The sequence below is a fragment of the Meles meles genome, chromosome 18, assembly GCF_922984935.1.
Source record: "Meles meles chromosome 18, mMelMel3.1 paternal haplotype, whole genome shotgun sequence".
Taxonomy (NCBI): Eukaryota; Metazoa; Chordata; class Mammalia; order Carnivora; family Mustelidae; genus Meles; species Meles meles.
Genome location: NC_060083.1, coordinates 26,077,365 through 26,091,983, shown reverse-complemented (window position 1 = coordinate 26,091,983; position 14,619 = coordinate 26,077,365). Strand labels below are relative to the sequence as shown.

At 52.6% G+C, this 14,619-nt stretch overlaps 1 protein-coding gene across 4 annotated transcripts in view; it reads right to left on the bottom strand.

Moving 5' to 3' along the window:
• Positions 1–14,619, bottom strand: part of RAP1GAP2 (RAP1 GTPase activating protein 2) — a 241,140-nt gene that overhangs the window by 187,915 nt on the left and 38,606 nt on the right. Inside the window, exon 1 of one of the 4 annotated variants that reach the window (XM_045986022.1) lies at positions 12,656–12,861. The exons of the other annotated variants lie outside the window; for them this stretch is intronic. The gene's annotated coding sequence lies outside the window, so the exon portion shown is untranslated. Of the gene's footprint in view, positions 1–12,655; positions 12,862–14,619 lie in introns of those variants that run through there. 4 annotated transcript variants of the gene reach the window in all.

Sequence of the window (14,619 nt, the reverse complement as noted above, 5' to 3'; positions counted from 1 at the left end):
TGGCTGTGGACTGAATGGCTACCAAATGGACCACAACTTAAAACTGTTCAAACAGGACGCCTAGTGGGCTCAGTCCATTAGGCATCTGCCTTTCACTCCGGTCACGGTCCCGGGGTCCTGGGATCGAGCCCCACATCAGGCTCTCTGCTCAGTGGGGTGTCTGTTTCTCCCTCTGCCTGCCACTCCCTCTACTCATGCTCTCTCTCACTCACTCTCTCTCTCTAAAATAAATAAAAATAAATAAAATCTTTTAAAATAAATAAATAAAGTTGTTCAAATAATAACAAGGTATCCGTTTTAGCCATCAGATGGTAAAGGTTAAAAGAAACCTTGACAATGGTATGAGGATATAAGGAAACAGGATCACCATCATTTTTTATCAAAATTTTAAGTGCACACACCGTTCGTGCCAACAGTTTTTGTTTTGTTTTGTTTTTAAAGATTTTATTTATTTGACAGAGATCGCAGGTAGGCAGAGAGGCAGGCAGAGCGAGAGGAGAAAGCAGGCTCCTGGGATCACGACCTGAGCCAAAGGCAGAGGCTTTTACCCACTGAGCCACCCAGGTGCCCCTCGTGCTAACAGTTTTGTCTTCAGAGATTTATTCCACATATAAACTCATACAAGTTGACAAGATCTATGCATACAGATGTTAATAACAACGTTGTTTGAAACAGCAAATACAAAAAAACCTAAATGACCATCATTTAACTATACTGGAAAACAAGCATAAGATGGGATACTATGGGGTGCCTGGGTGGCTCGGTCAGTTAAGCAGCTGCCTTCAGCTCAGGTCATGATCCCAGGTCTGGGACCAGAGTCCATGCTAGCTCCTTGCTCAGTGGGGATCCTGCTTCTCCCACTCCCTCGGCTGCTCCCCTGGCTTGTGTTCGCTCTCTCTCTCTCTGTGTCAAATAAATAAAATCTTAAAAAAAAAAAAAAAGATGGAATATTATGGAGCCACTGAAAAGAAGACAGAATATACGTGTTGCTATATAAAGATAATCTAAGAATTCAAGTTTGAAAAAAAAAAACAGCTCATATAATAGGATTTCATTAGTTTAAATAAATACAGAAATTCTTCTTTTTTTTTAAAGAGGGAGAGGGAAGGGGTGGGGCAGAGAGAGAACCTTAAGCATGAGCCTGACCTCACCACCCTGAGATCATGACCTGAGCCAAAATCAAGAGTTGGACGCTCCACTGAATTCCTACACATGCCTGGACAATTTCTGGAATGGAACATAAGCAATGGGCCAACACTAGTTACCTCTGAAGAATGGGACCAGAAGTACAAATTTGGGGGGAAGGGACTTTTCACTTTGTTATTTTGTGCTGCTTGTTTTTTGTTCATTTGGGGTTTGGGGGTGTTTGTCATGAACGTGTTATAATTTAAAGAAAAAAATGTTAAATATATAAATGGTTTGCTTTAAAACAAACAAAAAAAAAAGGCAGAAACAGTAGCAGCTACAAAGGCTCATTTCTTTAAAACCTTCTTATGGGCCCCTGGGTGGCTCAGTTGTTAGGCATCTGCCTTCAGCTCAGGTCATGATTCCAGGGTCCTGGGATGGAGCCCTATATCAGGCTCCCTGCTCAGCGGGAAGCCTTCTTCTCCCTCTCTCACTCCCCCTGCTTGTGTTTCCTCTCTCGCTGTGTCCTGTGTCGTCTCTCTCTGTTAAATAAATAAATAAAATCTTAAAAATAAAATCTTCTTATGTTATTTCAAGCTCAAACAGACACTGATCTCAGTCCTGGGACTATCTCTTCTACTCTGAAGGGAACTTTGTCTTGCCCCAGAAAGGGCAGACCAGGCTCTCCTTTCACTGCCTGACTCCAGATGGTTCCTCCATCCACTCTTCTTTTAAGCAAAGAGTCTGTGCTTTAATCTTAAGAAAACTCAAAGGAGACCAACAGACAATTATGCTGGAGGAAATTTGGATCTGGTGTTCATTTTACATGAGTGTATCAAGTTTATGGAAATTCACCCATACCCTTAAAATCTATACACTTTCTATAATGTATTATGCTTTAATAGAGAGGTTTGTTTTTTCTTTTTTTTTTAAGATTGTATTTATTTATTTGACAGACAAAGATCACAAGTAGGCAGAGAGGCAGGCAGAGAGAGGGAAGGGGGAGAAATAGGGTCCCTGCTGAGCAGACAGCCCAATGCAGGGCTCGATCCCAGGACCCTGGGACCATGACCTGAGCTGAAAGCAGAGGCTTTAACAAACTGAGCCACCCAGGCGTCCCAAAGAGGTTTGTTTTTTCATACACATGCTTTTTCACCTCGCAATTCTGTTCCCAATTCCACACCATCCCAAGGAGAAAAATATCAGCCAAGTTTTACCTTCAAGGGTCTCCTACACACTGCTGACATAATTATGAAACTATGGAAATGACCTAAATTACTGACAGGGTAAATTCAAGAAAGATCCTACCCCCCCAACAACTGAGTCCATTCCAGTAAATATAAAGTATAAGTACAGGGGTGCCTGGGTGGCTCAGTATGTTAAAGCCTCTGCCTTTGGCTCAGGTCATGATCTCAAGGTCCTGGGATGGAGCCCTGCAGCGGGCTCTCTGCTCTGCAAGGAGCCTGCTTCCTCCTCTCTCTCTCCCTGCCTCTCGCCTACTTGTGATCTCTGTCTGTCAAATAAATAAATTTTAAAAATCTTTTTTAAAAAATAAATAAATAAATAATAAAAGGAAGCAAAAGGAGGCAAGAACGGGGACAGGCCCAGTGTTATAAGTTACTGGTTTTCAAATGCACTGGGCGTGAGAGTCACTGGGGCTTAAAGTAACATGGGTTCAGGGGCATCTGGGTGGTTCAGTCGTTATGCATCTGCCTTGGCTCAGGTCATGATCCTGGGGTCCCAGGATCAAGTCCTTCTTTGGGCTCCCTGCTCAGAGGGGAGCCTGCTTCTCCCTCTCCCACTACCCCTGCTTGTGTTCCCTCTCTGGTTGTCTCTCTCTGTCAGATAAATAAACTTTTTTTTTATTTTTTTAATTAACAACAACAACAAAATAACACAGGTTCAAAGCGCAACGCTGCTGCTTACCAGCAGTGTGACCCTGGGCAAGTCCTTCAACTTCTCTGTGCCTCACTAGACTTCCTATCTATAAGGGGTGAGGGGTGAGGGGTACATGAAGCCTTCAGAGGGGTGCCCAGTATAGACCTACATGTGTGTTAGCCCGTGGGACTGCTAAAATCCTGACTCCATTATTCTGGGTTGGGGCCAGGGAATCTGCATGCTTAACAGACTCCCCTGACAGCTCTGGCCCTGGCCCAGTGAGAAACACTGGAAGGAAATCCACCACAACGTTCCCATTATCTCTGGTGGCCCTGGAACTATCTGCAGGAAGTCTTGGGCACTAAAAACTGTCTGAGGGAGAGCTCTCTAAAGGAGATCACAGAGCCCCCTCTTCCGACTCCGTCCATTCTCCATTCTCCATTTGGCTGGTCACTCCCAACCCTCCCCTACACCTGCAGAGACTCTCCTGAATGGGCCAGAGTGTGGGCATCAGCACCCTCTGCAGGCAACTCTGGGTAGTGCAAGTTAGAAAAGGGGGCATCTCGCTTGTATTTCTTGGATGGCAGCCATACTGCCCCCTGGCATAAGGGATTGGGGGCTGGGGGAAGCCTACATCTTGCAGGAAGGAGATAAGCAACAACCGCCTGGTGTCAGAACACACAGGTTCCAGCCCTGGCTCTGACGTTAAATATAGCTGAGGAGAAACCACTTCAGCGCCCTCCAACTCCATTTTTTTTCATCTGTAAAGAGTAACGGCACTCATTTCTCGAGACTCTCCCGTGAACCAGTTACACCATACTTTCTACTTTATTTTATCCTGGCCACAACCACGTTCTCTCTCCCGGTGAGGAAATGGAACCAGAGAAGTTAAGGAACTTGCCCAAGGTCACAGGGCTGGTGATGGATGGACGTGACAGGATTCAAACCCAGAGGCCCAGCTTGTAACTCGTCTGCCATTCCTAGAGAGAACGAGGGCAGCATTAGATGTGAGCTAGCACCAGGCTGGGCGCAAGAAAACAGACTCTTCCTGGGCCCCCACCAGTGCGGAGCTGAGGAGCAGCCCCAGCCTGGGCCAGGAGGAGCACACCCTGGGATTCCTCCCTAGGGCCTGACAGAGAGGCTGCAGAGGGAGCCTTCCAGCAGAGGAAGAGTGACTCAGGTGTAGGCAGGTGGGAGGGAGGACAGAGGAGAGGCAAGGCGCTCCCTCAAACACAGCATGCTCACAATGTACTTATCAGGATCCCCTGAATAAAGATGGCGGTCCTAGTGGGGCTTGGCCTCCCAGGCCCAGAGAAATCCTGCTGGAGTCCCAGCCTTGTGACACTGCCATCAATACTTGTCCCTTGCCCCTTTGAAGGGAGCATGGCTAACTAAGGATGACACAACAAATGGAGACAAACAAGGCCTTTTCCACTCAAGGTCCCCTCATCCCTCCCCACTGCTAGCCCCACCCTCAAGAGGCCTCTGAACAGTGAGGGGCCACCTGTACTGCACGCAGATGGGTGGGAAATTGGGGCTGGATTCCTCAGCGTGGTGAAAGCCTGAACCAATGCCCCACTTGGGGCCGGAGGATCTCTAGGTGGAACTACAGTCCCTGCTAAAGAAACAACCCAAACAAGTAGATGCTAACGTTGTCCCCATTTTACAGATGGAAAAACTGGGGCACAGAGAGACTAAGTAATTGGCTCAAGGTCACACTCCTAGGATGTAACTGTGGCAGATGGGTCCTATTTTCCAAAGACAGCCACACCATCCCACAATACAGCCCCATCCCACTTGCTCTTATTACCATGGAACACTGACCCCCTCCACTGGGAGGTGGCATCTCTGTTCCCTCCTCCTGGATCCGTGTGGGTCTGGGACTACAGCAGGAGCAATGCTACATCGTCTCTGAGACCAGGTAAGAAAAGGCAAAAATAGCTTCTGCTGGTTCTTTCCTGGGATTCTTGCCCCTTAACCCAGCCACCATGCTGAGAGGAAACCCAAACTAGCACCGGGGGAGGTGGTCTTTGCGACAAGAAGACTGAGCCCACAGAGAGGCCTGTGTAGAAAGGAACTGCATCCTCAAGCCAACAGCTAGCATTAAATGCCAGACGTGAGCAATTGAGCCTTCAGACCATTCTGGTCCCTGCTCTGAGCCACCCCAGATGATGACCGTTCTGCCCCAAGTGCAGATTCCGGAGCAAAATAAATGCTGCCCTTGTTTTCAGCCATGAGCTTGTGGACAGTTTGTGATGCAGTATGAAATAACCAGAAGAGAGGCAGAGCCAGAACTGAACCCAGCAAGCCACCTCCAGAGCCTGTGCCCCTGGCCACCCGGCGATGGTCTCTGCCGCCTGAAAGACAGCACAGAGAGGGGGTGAAAGCCTGGGCCTTGAGGCAGACGTATCTTCAAATACTCATTCATTCATTCATCCATTCAATACATGCTTATTTACTGCATCCCGAGATAGTATGATTTATAAGAAATACATGTTTCGTCTTTGTCTACGGTTCCTGGCTCACAGCTCCCCAAAGCCTTGGAATTTCGTAAGTGCCAAGAGTGATAACAGTGTCCTGTCATGTGAATGAGGTGACTTTTAGAAGCACTAAGGGTTGGAGGCTGGTTGCCAAGAGAACCAATCATGTGATTAGAAGGCTGGAACTTTTAGTCCCACCCCTGACCTCCAGAGAGCAGAGAGGAGCAGGAGACTGATTCAATCACCCATGGCTAATTTAATCAATTGTGGCTACGTAAGGAAGCCTCCATAAACACGCACAAGGACAGGGCTGGGAGAACGTCTGGGTTGGTGAACATGTGGAGAATAGGAAGAGAACACACCCTCTCCCCTCTCCCCACACACTGCCCCACATACCTCTTCCACCTGCCTATTCCTGACTTACATCCTTTCATAATAAATGGGTAATCTAGTAAGGAAAATATTTCTCTGAGTTCGGGAGCTGCTCTAGCAAATCACCCCAACCTGAGGAGGAGGAGGTCCTGGGAGCCTCTTTTGTATTGTCAGGGGTCAGAAGCACAGGACAACCTGGGCTTGTGACTAGCCTCTGTTGGACTGAACCCTTCACCTGTGGAACACGGGGCGATCTCTGGGTGGGTCGAGTCAGAATCGAGTTGAATTCTCATTACCCCTGTTAGTGTCCAAAAATTGTTTCATTACATATATGGGGAGACCTACCCATCCAACCATAATCACACACACACACACACACACACACACACACACACACACACAATGCAATTGGTCTCAGACCATCCCTACTGTGTTCCAGGCTCTGCTAGTGCTGAGGATAGAATGGTGAACAACGTAGATCCCTGCCCCACGGGGAATGGGAGGGAGGAGGTGAAAGAGGAAAACCAGTAGGATCCAAAGGGGCCTGGGTGGGTGAAGAGCCCTGTTTGGAGAGGGTGACTGGGACAACCACTCTGAAGGGGAGACGGCAAGGACAAGACAGTCCAGCTTTGTGAAGAGTGAACAGAACAGCCGCAAACGTAAAGAACAGAGCTGGCGGGCTCCACTACTTACTAGCTGTGTGATCTCGGAGAAGTGACCCAGCCTCTCTGAGCCTCTACTTCCTCATAAAATGGGGATACTTTCAGAACCCACCTCATAGCATTGCTCTGAGGAGCCAAGGAGCTAACACATGGATGTGTGCAGTCCAGTCCCTGGCTCAGGAAGAGCTCCAGAAATATAAATGACTGTGGTGACAGGAATTACTCGAGGCGAAGGGCCCCCATGGAATGCCCAGAGCCCCCAGAGACCACTCTGCTCCCTATCAGAAACTGCTGACCACAGCAACCAGGACGTGGACAGTAGGGGGGGGGGCCTCCCACAGCCGCACTGATACTCGGGCCTCTGGGTGGCAGACGGGGGGGGCAGGGTTCAAGTGTGTGGGGCAGGCACACACTTCCCTGAAGCAAGCTGACACATACAGCCAGGCTTCAGCCCACACCCTGCAGCCATTCCTGACTCATCTCCTCAATCCAGGGCTCATCCACCTGCCACTGGATGTTCAGAGCTCAAAGGCTGGGGCTGGAAGGTGCACCAATTATCCTTCCCACACCCTGCCCCAAAGGCAATGCCCCTTCCCCACCCCCGGAGTCAGTGGGGAAGAAGCAGAGGGAGGTACAAGGACAGGAAACTTGGAGAGAGGGCAGAGCAGGGCAGGGCAGAAGACTCACGAGCCACAGGGGGCTAGGCGATCATGCTGGGGCCAAGTATCACCGGCCATCAGACCTGCGACTTTGAGGACTCTGGAGGGCGCCCAGTGGGTAGCCGACATGCATACCCAGGGGAAAGCACAGGAACATACAACAAAGCACAACAATGCACACAGGGACACACACATACAGAGATGCATAGCAACATGCCCTCCATACACGTGTGCATAGCTCCCTGTGCCCAGCCGCCTGTCCCTCCCCTCCTGCTCTTGCTCACTACTGGTCATCTCATCGGCAAGGTCCCCCAGGGGCCCATGCCTGCTGCCATCTGCTGACCCAGACCGGGCAGGGCCCAGCCAGCAGACCCAGCATAATTCGAGAAGCAGGCTGCCAGCCCTGGATCGGAACTAGGGAAGGGGGTGGGAAACCAGCTGGCTCTGAGACCTCAGTATGGCCAGGGCCAGGGCTCAGCACATTCTGCTTTCAGGCCGAGTCCCCCAGAGCCCAAGCCTTGCCTTGGGGTCCCACCTGCCATGGGAGCCCCTGTGGCCGGTGGAAAGGAATCCCCCTTATAACTATACACAAGCCCTGAAGGGTTGTGGCAAGCAGAGCAAAATAATAAATAAATAAATAAATAAATAAATAACCAACTACAGCATCGCTGGCTAAGATCAGACATGAAGCAGAACTTCCCACTAGAGAAGCACCAAAGCACTCAGAGAAAGGTGTGGGCAAGAAGAGATGGTCATGCGGCTGCATAAAGAAGTCCTCTTTAAAAAGGGAGGAGGTGGGGACCCCTGGGTGGCTCAGTCAGTTAAAGCAACTGAAAATGTTTTTCAAAACTAAAAAAAAAAAAAAAAAAAGCGTCTGCCTTCAGCTCAGGTCATGACCCCAGGGACCTGGGATGGAGTCCTGCATCAGACACCCTGCTGAGCAAGGAGCCTGCTTCTCCCCACTGCCTGCCGCTCCCCCTGCTTGTGCGCTCTGTCTCCCTGAAAAATAAATAGATAAAATCTTTAAAAAACAATAATAATAAACAAAAAGGGAGAAGGTTGATACACTAGCATTACTGATTTTTTTTTTTTTTACTACATTTATTAAAAATGAAAGGAGTCCCAAATTGCAGAGGTCAGAGAGATCTTTAAATGGCTGTAAATGAAGATAGTGGCTGCTAAACATCCCTGGCCTGGGCTGCGTGGACCTTGCCTGCAGGCAGAGGGATGGATGCAGTGACCTTTGGGCTGCCCGCCTGAGCTGCCTGGGCATGAGCACGAGGCAGCTGGACACTGTCCCCACTGTGTGCCGTCTACCTGAGGGGGTGGCACATTTCTCAGGAACAGTGGGTAGGCTAGGGACACCAGGGCCACCACGGTACAAAGCCTTGGCAGAAGCAGGTCCTCAACAGGACACAAATGTCTGCAAACAGCAACTCGGCTGCCAGAGCAGGCGGTGTGGCCGGAGAGAGGCTGGGAGCCGCCTGGGGGGCAAAGGAGGATGAGGAGGCCAAATCTAGGTGCTCCACCCTGAAATACAAAGCCTGCCCAGCTTATGTCCTGGGACCACCAGCTAATTCTCAACCACTGTCATCCCTCATCTCATGCTAACCCCCGTGGCTCTCCCAGAGGCCCAGCCTGTCCCCGCCACCTCAGGCCCCAGGCTACCCACCTCGTCCCACAGGCCTGGCTCCTCCTCACTCTTGGCCATCTCCTCCCTTCCCTTCCTGCTCTCTATTTTCTCTCCCCCTCCTCCATCCCCTGTACTGAACTCCCCACTGACTGTGGCCCAGACCAGTGCCCACCACCATCTGCCAACTCCACAGGCCAGCACCTGCCCTCCTGCCACTCCTCTTCCAAGCACTTGCTTCAAGCCGCCCACACCCCTCGAGTCCCGCTGCCCGCTGCCCGCTGCCAGGGACAAGCCTAGCAAGAGGCACCTCCAAGCAGCCGGCCCGGGGGCAGGGCAAACTGGCTCCAGTCCACAGACTGCACCGCAGGACATTTCAGGGGATCCGGGAGATGGGGCCACAGCTCCAGAAGGAAGTGCCCAGGGCAGGTATCTGGCCCTGGAACCCCAGACTACTGCCAGGGGCCAGGGGCAGGGAGGGGGGGACATATTCAGAGGTCACTTAACCCACCTCCTCCTCCTAAAGTGAATGAATGTCTGAGCTCCCCACAATGTGCAATCTCCCCAACTATACAGAAATATATTTAAGGACGCATTGCCAGGTTCAAAAATTTAATAAATACCTTATTTAATGCTGATAATCCCCAATAAGGAAACTGAGGCTCAGAGAAGACAGGTAATTTGTCATGCAGCATGTCGGATACCTCAGTATGCTGCTTCAAACCCTCTCTGCCCCATTTCTTACTCCAGCCACTTCAGCAACAACCAGCCTTCTGCAGCCTTGGAGCTGCAGCACACAGCCCTCATGCAAAACTTCACCAAGGGCTGCGTGGGGCCTTCTCCGAGGCTGCAGTGCAGGGCCCCCTCAAGAACACTTGGGGGGGGTGCCTGGGTGGCTCAGTGGGTTAAAGCCTCTGCCTTCGGCTCAGGTCATGATCCTGGGGTCCTGGGATCGAGCCCCACATCGGGCTCTCCACTCAGCAGGGAGCCTGCTTCCTCCTCTCTATCTGCCTGCCTCTCTGCCTACTTGTGATCTCTGTCTGTCAAATAAATAAATCTTTAAAAAAAAAAAAAAAACCCACTTGGGGGGGCGCTTGCATGGCTCAGTTGGTTGAGCGACTGCCTTCGGCTCAGGTCATGATCCCGGACTTCCAGGATCTCGTCCCGCATCGGGCTCCCAGCTCCTTGGGGAGTCCGCTTCTCCCTCTGACCTTCTCCTCTCTGATGCTCTCTCTCACTCATTCCCTCTCAAATGAATAAATAAAATCTTTAAAGGAAAAAAAAAAAAGAATCCACTTGGGCCTCACACAGGTGCGGCCTGGAGGCATGTGGGAGTTACTGTCCACGGAGTCATCCTGTCCAGTGGGGAAGAGAGCTGATGGATGAACCCTTCCCTGTCTCTCTCAGCAGTGGGGCAGTTCTGAAATGCATTCCATAAGGCTCCTCAGGAGACTGCCCAGGACAGACTGGTGGTCAAAAAAATAACATACTCTGGGGCACCTGAGTGGCTCAGTCAGTTAAGCGTCCGACTGTTGGTTTCTGCTCAGGTCATGATCTCAGGGTCATGGGATAGATCCCCATACCAGGCTCTGCACTCAAGAGCCTGCTTGAGATTCTCTCTGCCCCGCCCCTCACACTCATTCTCTCTCTCCCTAAAATAAATAAATCTTTTTAGAAAATGCATCCGTGGGGCACCTGGGTGGTTCAGTCGGTTAAACATCTGCCTTTGGCTCAGGTCATGATCTGGGGGTCCTGGGATCGAGCTCCATGTTGTCAGGCTCCCTGCTGCGGGGGGAGTCTGCTTCTTCTTCTCCCTCTACTTCTCCCCGGCTAATGTGCACACACACTCTCTCTCTGTCTCAAATAAATAAAATTTTTTTTTTAATTCATCCTTGTACTGCTTTCCCCTTTTCTATTTTTTTTCGGTAAACTCTACATCCAACATGGGGCTTGAACTCACAACCCCGAGATCAAGAGTCCCATAGTCCCATGCTCCATAAACTAAGCCAACCAGCCGCCCCTCGCTTTCCCTTTTTCCCTTTCATGCCCTCTGCCGCACCCTTGTTTCCCAAGACCACTTCCCAAACAAACCACCATACACAAGCCTTTCTCTCAGCTTCTGCTTTGGGGGAACACAGGTGGAGACACAGTGAGAGGATGGTGGGGCTGGGATACGAACCCAGGTCTGCATAACAACAGGGCCTTTATGCTTAACCAGCTGTTGCTGCTACCACCATCCATCCCAGGGTCCCTTTTCCTCAAGGTTCAAGTCATTCTGAATCACAGCAGCTCAGCCACACTTGCTCCAGACAGGAAACAGAGAGAAGAGGGTATGAGGGTATCTGCAGCAGGGTCATCTCTCTGGAACTAAAGCCACCTCCCCCAAATTGCTTCAACACCCTAGGTTGAGCAGGAGTCCCAGCTAGGTATGCCCTGGCCCTACCATCTTTAACATCTGCCTCTATCCAGAAACTTCTGTGGCTCTTCAGCTAAAGTCCCCTATCCCAGCCCCCAAACAGGCCCCCCAAGTGCACCCCCACTCTTCAACATCTTTCAAAGGAGAGGCGACCTCAGGTAGCTTCTTGAAGCCTGAGCAGCCAGAACTAGCAGACACCCACACTGCCCCACCCGGGGACTCAGGAAACCCAACACACCTGCTTGGAGGTGAGGACAGAGCCTCCCCCCGACTCCTGCCCAAGCCACAAAGATGTGATGGGACTATCCTGGGAGAAATCACTCCAGGGACCTCACAGCCCTGAGTCACTCCCAGCCTCCCTGCCCCACCCCACCCCTACTCTGGCCGCTGTTTGAATCCTCCTTAACCCATAGCAAAGACGGGGGTAGTTCTTCCCTCTGCATGGGAAACTGAGGCCTGTGAGGCTTAAGGTAAAGCCAGTGTCACAAAGCACGAAAAGAACCCAAGAGTCCTGGCACCCAGCCCAGGACAACCCTATTATTCCCTTAGGGAGGCTGCTCTGAAGGGGACCACTCAACGGAGGCAGATCTCCAGCATTCAGAGCACAAACCCCACTTGCATATCAATGCCCTTTGGTTTGTTAAGAAGGGTGTAGCGGGAGCTACAGGAAACAGATGAGGAGGAAGAAGGATATCCCCCCAGCCAGCCTGGTCCAGACACGCAGCATCTGGTCGTGGCAAAACCAAGTGGACTCTACACAGTCCTGAGGTCCCCTGAACACACACCTGCCCTAGCCCCCCACCCAAGGCTGGCTCTGCCACACTCCCTCACTCAGGGCCTCCAGAAAAGAACAGCGGGCTGGTAGCCGGCCCTGCCCCTGAGGTCCATTAAGGCCTCTCGGCCAGCACCCCGCCATCCTGGCTCCCTTCTCCGCAACAGGCACAGGTTAGAGTGACGATGGGGTGGGGTTTATGCCCGTTGGAGGGAAAAAAAATAATAAACAAAAACTAACCCAGACTAGCCACGGGGTCCCCCTGGGTTCCTGGCTGGTTCCTTCGGCCACCACCTGTAAACACCCCACCTCTGACCTCCACCTCGGTCAGCTTCTCTAGCCAAAGACTTTGACGGGAGCTGAGCAACGTCTCACTCAGACACACACACACACACCCCGATATGTGATGTGTGTGCGCAATGCCCCACCCGCATGGATTGCCGAGGACAGTCACCCCATCTCCCAAACAGAACCCATTACGCTTAATTGCCCTGTGGAACCGCACCACAGAGCTCGCACACGTACGAGCTGCATTTCTCTTTGCAAACACACGCATTTACACTCACAACATCCACCCGGATTCCACGTTCAGTCACACCCAGGACTCGCGCCCCGACCCAGGCTGTTTCTGGAATCACCACCTAGCCCCGGACCCACTGACCTTCTCCGACGCACGGCGCCCAGAGCTCACTCCTCGACGTGGACAGAATGTCAACAGTCAGCGGCGGCGGCGGCTCACCCCGCCCGTGCGCCCGCAACGGCGGCGTCCTCCTGTCTCCATCCGGACCCAAGCCCCCTCCCGGCGGCGGGCTTCCCTCGCAGCCCGCCCAGCCGCGTGCGCCGTCACCGCGGCGCGCACACGCGCACGGCCTGCCGGCGGCTGCGAACGCACAAAGCTGCGCTCTCCGCCCCCCGCGGCCGCCCGCACACCTGGCGGGCGCGCCCCCAGCCGCCCGAGCCGCGCGCCCGCCACCCGCGCCCGCGCCCGCTCCGGGCGCGCCCGGCCTGCTCCCCTCCGCAGCCTGAGACGCCGCGGCCCGGGTCCCGGCGGGGCCCGCCTCGGCTCGCCCCGCCCCGCACGCCGCTGCGCCCCTGCAGAAGGGGCGGATAGGGAGGGTCGGGGGGCGCGGCGGGTCCCGAGCGCGGAGCCCGCAGTTTGGAAGCTCCAGTCGCCGGCGCTAGGAAACTGCGTGAGGCCGCTCCTCCGGAACAAAGGCGCGAGGCGGAGCAGGCGCGCCCAAAGGACCCAGGGGAGAGGAGGGAACGGCCCACCAGCCCACAGAAGTTTCTGCAGCGTGGGGCCCCGGGGCTGTGGGGAAGGGAGGTGGGGAAAGAGCCATAGGTTCCTGGTCTCCAGCTTTGTGTGGGGTGGACCTAGGGAGGAGGTACAGTGTTACCTGGACTTGGAAGTAGGCGGCCTCTGGGATCACCAAACCCCTGAAACTGCCCCTGCTTTGCACCTGGCACCTGGGAGCTTTCCTTCATTCACTCCACAGACTTGCTCCCAGCTTCCGCCAAACCAGGGACGCTCCTGAGGTTGAAGGGGTTGAAGGAATGAAGGCAGCCTTTGGGATGCCTCAGTCCTTTCCTTGGTAACCTCCACACCAGGCGGCCTCTGGAACATGGCTTGTACACCTTAGGGATGAGAAGCTCCCTCCCTCAGGAGGCAGCCCACACCGTCCTCAGGCAAATCTAAGTGCTAGAAAGCCATTCTTGAGCTTCATGGAAATCTGCCTCCCTTCTATCTGCTGACCATAGCATCACCCTGCTGTGGCCACAGTGGCTTTCTGATTCTAGAATATACTTAGGGCCTTGTCCTTGCTGTTTCCTGCCCCTGCAATTCTCTTCCATCACATCTCCTGTGTCCCCTTCCCCCATCCACCAGCAGCTTCTCCATATGGCTGCCCCTTGTGTCCTTCAGGACTCATCTTCTCAGAGAGGCCTTCCACCTCATCCAAAGCCCCCCACACACACTGGTCACGCTTTCTCGATGCCCTATTTTAGCACCTTCAGCACACTGATCGCCACAGTGTCTGTGGTCTGTCTCTCACTAGAATACGTGCCCCATGGAGGCAGAATCCTTGTCTGTCTCACAACGAGGCCCTGCAACACCAAAGCCTGACTCAGAGCAGGGTGAAGGAAGAAAGGAAGACAGAGGTGGCCAGCCCATGGTCTGAGTCCCTTCAGCAGCTCTCTCCATCATCCTGAAATGCAACCTGCTCAGCCATTCCAGGGTCATACCCCGTGCAGCGTTACCAGAGAAAAGGTACTCAGTCCATGCCCGCCAAACAAATGAACAGAAGAAGGAAACTTCCTATTAGAAGAACCTTCCTCTGAGACTCAGAACGGCAGGGCCTTCCCTTCCCCTGCCCTGGACTCTGCCCTGAGCTCTTACAGCCTTGAGATGCAAGCATTTTCTTAAAACTTAAATCATGGGGCTAGACCCCAGCTTCTAGGCAGTCAGAACCCATCAGACACCTCCGAGTCCCTTGTCTCGCTCCAGGTATAGGCAGGACTGGAGGCCAAAATGAATTTCTCATTCATCCCCTGTTAAATTGTATCTACTAGACTTGGACTTAGGAATCCAGCCTCCAGGGCACTGTGGATCCCAAGTCTGCCATCTTG